Source organism: Uloborus diversus, chromosome 5 (assembly GCF_026930045.1).
Source record: "Uloborus diversus isolate 005 chromosome 5, Udiv.v.3.1, whole genome shotgun sequence".
Taxonomy (NCBI): Eukaryota; Metazoa; Arthropoda; class Arachnida; order Araneae; family Uloboridae; genus Uloborus; species Uloborus diversus.
This window is the reverse complement of record NC_072735.1, coordinates 81,496,407-81,503,206: the sequence shown is the minus strand read 5'-3', so window position 1 is coordinate 81,503,206 and position 6,800 is coordinate 81,496,407.

Sequence of the window (6,800 nt, the reverse complement as noted above, 5' to 3'; positions counted from 1 at the left end):
AATTGTTTTTTTTTTTTTTTTTTTTTAAGTCGAAGGAATTAATTCAATTCTATGGGTATTTTTCGCGGGCTTTTGAATGGCGCTAAATTTGAACTGGTCAAATAACTATTTTGGGTCAAAAGAGCCGTTTTATGCCATTTTCGGGCACAAAAATGAAAATTCGTACGGTTCAGTTATTTTTTGGCCTTCGACCCCCCCCCCCCCTAGGTTTCTTCTTGGGCAGAGCTACCGCTACTAGAAATGAGGCTCGGTACCAATTTTAATGTCGAGCACCCATGCCCCCCTTCCCTATTGCATATCTTCATACCGTCGCTTCTTTTCCTCTCATTCACACACTAGTAACTTCAAAATGAATAGTTTCAAATTGCACTCATGTATGATGTTGCATTGTTTAGTTGCTTATGATTGAATTTTTAAATTTTAATGTAAGTTTAAAATCTAATTTGAAGTTTGCATAAAAATATATTTTCAACTACAGAATCTTTATACAGTAAAAATTGGAGAATTAGTCATATCTGAGATAACTAAGGTAGCACTGTATACTATGAATTTTCAGTAAGGTGAAGTCAGATGAACCAAGGAACTAACCCACATATAACCTCTCTGAACATCAGTTTTCAATTTATATTTAAATTAATTTACGTATATTTCCATTACTTGAACATCCAATGAATACAGGTATGCCTGCCTGGATTAAAAACAGGGCATTTAGTTTTTTTTCTTTTTCTTTTTTGTCTCTAACGTTTACTAGCATATTTTCCCATAACATACTTTCTTTTCCCCAGACTCCTGTATGACTGAGTTAACTCGTGCTACAAGTTAATGCTCAATGCCAAGACTAGCTAGAGAATTTGGTTTGTCTTGTCCAGTTGCTGATCTGGTATACGTTTTAATTTTATTTCCTAATTTACTTAATGCCTTTTCAGCTTGGGCAACAGTCAAATGGAGAGAGCAGAATATGCTAAGGGCAATACTTAGGTTAGGAAATATCGTTTGAAGGCTCCTGTTGTATAGCTCATTGACTTGAATAGGGAACAAATTCCCTTCAATTCTTCAAAACATGCACTTAAACCACTAGTAATAAAGTCCAAAACTGTAAAAATTACTTTTGTTCGAAATTATATTCACCGAGTATAAGTTTACTTTGATGTATTGTTTTTCCTTCAACATATGCTCATCCAGCAAAAAATGTTATTCTCTTTTTTATTCGTTCTTTTTTTTCGAATTTAAAAATTCCATCTCTAAATTTATTACTTCAAAAACCAATTTTGTTTCTTGAAAATTGTGGGTCAACCATCCCTTAACTTTTGAAGGTTTTTATGAATATCATTTAAAAGATTAGGTTCCACATCTAATGAAATTCCACGTGTATGAATAATTACGTTACGTTCGTCAATACATGATAGCACTTTTAACCATAAGCATGCTCTCAAAAGAACTGAAATATTTTTTTTATTGCTTTTATTTCACTGCATGCCTTCTCGGTTAAGTGTAAGGCAAGTTCTTCGCACAAACAATCGAGTGCTTTCATTAGTCCATTCAATATTCAAATAGTCCCAATGGTGCAAGGAAATGGGTTGAACATCGTCAATGCGTGTACTCTAGCGCATTTCTGAAAATCCCGTGAGAGATATTGATATATCTTCTAAAAAAAAATGAACCATCTCAAAGGACTGGCTGCAATGACACATCTTTGCAGCATTTAGTCCAATTAAATTTTATGAATGGGCCCCTCCCAAGAGGTGAAAATAGAGCAAGTAGGTTTTCGTTTAATATTCAGATTTGGATTCTCTTCGGAGCGCTCTTCATGTTCGACCCATTGTTGAACAATTGTCCTTTGCAATCTTCTAATGGAATTCTATGTCTTTTCAGGCAATTTATCAGTTTTTGAGTAATATCAAATCTTTTTTTTCCTAAGAAATTCAGAAACCCAATAAATCTTTCCTGGAATAGCTTTTTTTTTTGATGAAATAACTAATTATTATTATTGGAAAAACAGTTTCATGACTTTACGAGCCCCCCAAAGCTCCGGGCCCCAGTACTTTAGGTCCGGCATTCCCTCACAAACGAGGGCCCTGTTCTCGGATGCCCAAGTACCTCCCTGCAAAGTTTCATCGAGATCCAACATAAACTGGATTTGTAAAGGGAACATACACACACACACACACATATATATACACTTATATTCTTTTTTTTATTTATATAGATTGGATTTTGATGGAGTGTAAGAGCTGGAGTACTGACTCGACTGACAATGAAATGTGTGCCAAATGTTTACTGTTTGATGGTGTTTATATTTGATCATAAAATTAGTATTTTGATTAGAATATGAAGAATTAGCAAGATATCTGATGATTCAATAGCTTTTCAAAAATATATCTGCACAAATCATGGGCAATTTGTGTAGCTACCTCATCAAAATTGCCAATACATCTTCATTTAAAGGTTTAATATAGTTAAAGGAGGACCTAGTATTTTAAAGCAGTGATCATCTTGGGGCTCATGGCTTGTCTCAGTGTTTTGCAAATCCAAGTAATAATTTGTAAGGCACTTAGGTTATTTTTTAATAACTAGCTTTCAGGCTCTTGTGGTTTGGTTGAAGCTGCTGTCCTTTATTCAGAGGACACAGGCTTGATTCCTGACATGGGAAGAATCTACTTTACTATACTAAACTTTTAGAAGTTTATCATAAACTTCTAAAAGTTTATGTTAAAAACTAACCAGCAAGATTCTTTTTTCATGAACATTGGTTTGCGATTCACGTAAATTGAATTTACTCATTTTTTTATCATTAATCTCAAAAAATTTGGGGGTGCGACTGTCCCCTCTCGACCCCCCTATTTGCTGCCCCTGACTTCAATGAAGCTAGGCGTTGACAGTTTGAAAAAAAAAAAGAAGAATGCATCTCATTTGCCAAATATAATTCAAAAGAAAATGACACTTAGAGTAGTACTTTCTAGTACTATTTAACATTAATTTTTTAGTACTAAAAATGCAATATACTTCTTTCTTTGCTTTTGCATATAACAAACTGATACTTACATATTATATTTACTGATACATTTTGTAAAGGGTAGGATCTGGCTCAAATGAAAAAAGCTTGTAAAGATTCGCTAAAGTACTGCTAAAGTTTCTATGAGTTGGCAAAGTTTGAAGACCACAGTTTTAAAGCAATAGCATTTCAAGAAAAGCTATTCTATCTGTTTTCCTAAAAAAATGGTCCACTGTGGTCATCAATTTCTTCCTCTCTCTTTTTTATTTTTTATTTTTAAAAAAGTAATTGCATGGATGATTGAAACCACTTTTAATCTCAACTCTTGGCTGGTACGGTGCTTTTACCAGATGGTGCTTGATTCACAGAAGGTAGATAGAAAGATCAATCCTGTCAGTCGGTGGAACTTGCCATGCCTTAAAGGGATAACATGTACAGGGTGGAGCGTGAGAACTTCCCTTTTTGAGTTTGGCGTGCAAAAAGGGTGGAGCATCACAGAGTAGTAGGAACAGGTTCAAAGGAAATAACTGAATAGGAAGTTTTGTTACATCATGCTTTCAGTTGCCATCATGCTTTGGTCGAGATTGCATTGCGCTTTTACTGTAGAGGCGTATTTTTCTAACCGCAGCTCGATTGGAATGGAACTGAAACTGGCCTGCACGCTCGCCTGATTTAGCCCTCTGTGATTATTTCTTGTGGGGTTATCTGATATCGCAGGTTTATAACCATCTTCCATTAACCCTGGAGGACCTAAAGAACAGCATCCAAGCCAAAACTGGCAATATACTGGTCGACATGCTCTAAAGGAGATAAATAAATACCTTTGTGCTGAAAAGTAAAGTAAGAAATAGCAACGTCAAAAATCACAAATTGCAGATTACTGCAGACACGTGTTTTGGCGCTACAAAGAACACTTTTTTTCAATGTAAAAAAAATGAGCTTATGGATCAAAAGACATCCGACAAAAGAGGATGCCTTTTCATCCATAAGCTCATTTATTTTGCACTGAAAAAGGCGTTCCTTGTAATGCTGAAACACATGTCTGCTGTAATCTGCAATTTGTGCCTTTTGAAGTTGTTATATTTTACTTTATGCTCCAAAGAGTTGACCAAAACTCCCGAGTTCGACTGAATCGGTGTATTGACACTGGAGGGCAACACTTACAAGATGTTGTTTTCAAAACATTGTAAAGCATAATCTCCCATTATGTGCAACAGAAAAAAGATAATAATGAAGAATTTTTAGGCATGAAATTTTCTTTTTTATTTCCTTTTCAAAAAAGAAAATTCCTGCGCCTCGCCCTGTATAAAAGAATTATGTGTGTTCTAAAGAAGATGGCCTCATCTGGCTATCCCCCTTTTTTCTAATTTCTTTTCAAAAATAAAAGCATGGAAAATTGAAACCATGTATAGTCGCTTCTTTTGGGTGGTACAGCAGACCAAGTACCAGAAGTACTTGGTTTTCAGAAAATATATGGAGACAACAATCTTTATCAGTAGTTGGAACTTTCCATTTCTCAGGAAAGCATACTGTACTGTACAAATTCCGAAAAAATCTGTGACTCAGAGTGTTAATAATAAAGTTTAAACCTTGACTTCTGGAAATAAAATATTTCTGATATAAAAGCATTTTTGGCTGAGTGCTTTAAAATGAGATGTTGTTTGCTACATGCAATATACTGACAGCCCGGTTATGACATGCGACTGCAGTTTTGTACTTGTTATGGACTCATCAAACTAAAATAGTCAATAATCAAGCTGAAGGCAGATGTCATATTTTCAAAATATTACCTAAAGGTATGTTGACAATATTTATACATTATAATGAAACCAATATTTTGTAAATTTTGTGCAATAAAATTTATATTTTAATAAAAATGGTTTTTACTGTTAATTAAGAGTAAAATAAAATAGTGTTTTTTGTTTATGATCCAACATTTTCTATGTTTTGCATTCTTGACTCTGTTACAGCCATTTCAAAAATAAAATATACAATTACATTGAATCTGAGAGTATTAGTGATTGAATCTGGTAGTAGTAGTGAGTTAGCTAAGTCAGCAAACAGTGTGAAAAGATTTTTTCCTTCAAATTGCAAACAGAAAAATTTTAGAGCCATTATTTCATTTTATGCTTATTTTGTACTTGTGATTTTTTTTTTCATGGCTGGAGCACTTTTTTTTAAAGGTTAATTTATTCACTGTGGTTTAACTATTTGAAAACCCTTTATAAGTTACCTATGTACATACCATTGATATTTTATTAAGCTAATGGAGAATAAAAGAAATTTGACTAGTTGATGGAAATTATTAAAACTGATAAACAAAAATTGAAGTGACAGAATATTTCAATAGATCTAAATAAATAGGAATATCCAACTTTTGAAATGACTTGTTTCGATCACTAAGAGGTAAGACGATTATATCTAACAACACATTACTTGTTTCTTTCTTTTTAGTGTGTTTCGCCATATTCGGGCTTCGTTTTTTTTATTACACATTGCTTTAATGCATAGCATTCACAATAGTGACCCATTGGTTGAGTTGGGTTAGAGAGTCGGGCTAATAATTCGAAGGTCGTGAATTCGAACCCACATGGACTGTAAAATATTGTTTTAATGTCTTAGTTTCTTTAGCAGAATTCTAATACAAATTTCCATGAATATATAAAGCATATGGGCCATGGGCGGATTTATGGGGGGGCAGAGGGTTGCAATGCCCCCCCCCCCCAGTTTTGAGAGGACTTAATGTAGTAACAACACATCTTCCAAAAAAAAAAAAAAAAATCATTATTTTTTTGTTTTTGAATTCTCAATTATGAATTTGAATGAGTTCAGAAGAGCATGGGTGGATTTATAAGGGGGGGGGCAAAGGATGCAATGCCCCCTAGTTTTGAGAAGAGTTCATATAGTAACAACTTATCTTCCAAAATCTTACAAAAAAAAAAAAAAAAAAAAAATCATGATTTTTTTTTCTTTTTTGAATAGTTCAATGAGAATGAAGAGAATAGCCAATGTTCTTTTCTGAAGGGAGAAAAGAAAAAGAAAAAAACCGAACATTAAATACAAATAGTACAGCTGTCACTGGGGTACTGAAAATTGGTCTAAATTCACTATTTTGGACTGAAAACCATTTGGGCAAGTATATGAATGAAAATATAGGTTAAATGAGCTATGCATTCAGCTGCAACACTTATAAAAATTGACGTTTGGGACACTCCCTCCCCCTCCCCAATTTGCGCTAACAGAACGATCTACTCGTTACGATTTGTCTTCTCTCTTTTGAGAACGCTATTTTCAATTTGCGTGATTTCAAAAACTAGATGTTTGGGTTGTTACAGACGAAAGATTTTGAAGAACCTTCTGGTATCACGCGTTCAAATGAAATTGGCTGATTTGAAATGTATGCTATTGCAAAAGAAGTACATAGCTAAAAGGTTTTTATACAGCAAAATACTATCAAATGTAACAGTTAACACCATACTCAACGAATGTATGTAACAATGAAACAAAAGACTAGAAAAATTGTCCAACCATTGAACAAACATAACGTAAAATCACTGTAAACAATGCTTTAATTTTTTTAGGGGAAAAAATTAAGAATCTCAATCCCTAGCAGTTCAAAACTAAATTTCTGATTTTCCAGAATCATACATTGTAAGGAAAACGTCTGAATAAAAGAAAAAGTGAAGGAGATATATTTCCGGCACGAAAGCTTTGCACAATTCTTGTAAGATCGCATTATTACCTGATGAAATGTTTTTCTGTGTTTTCTTTATTTTTTAAAGGAAAAAATTTATATATATGAAAATAA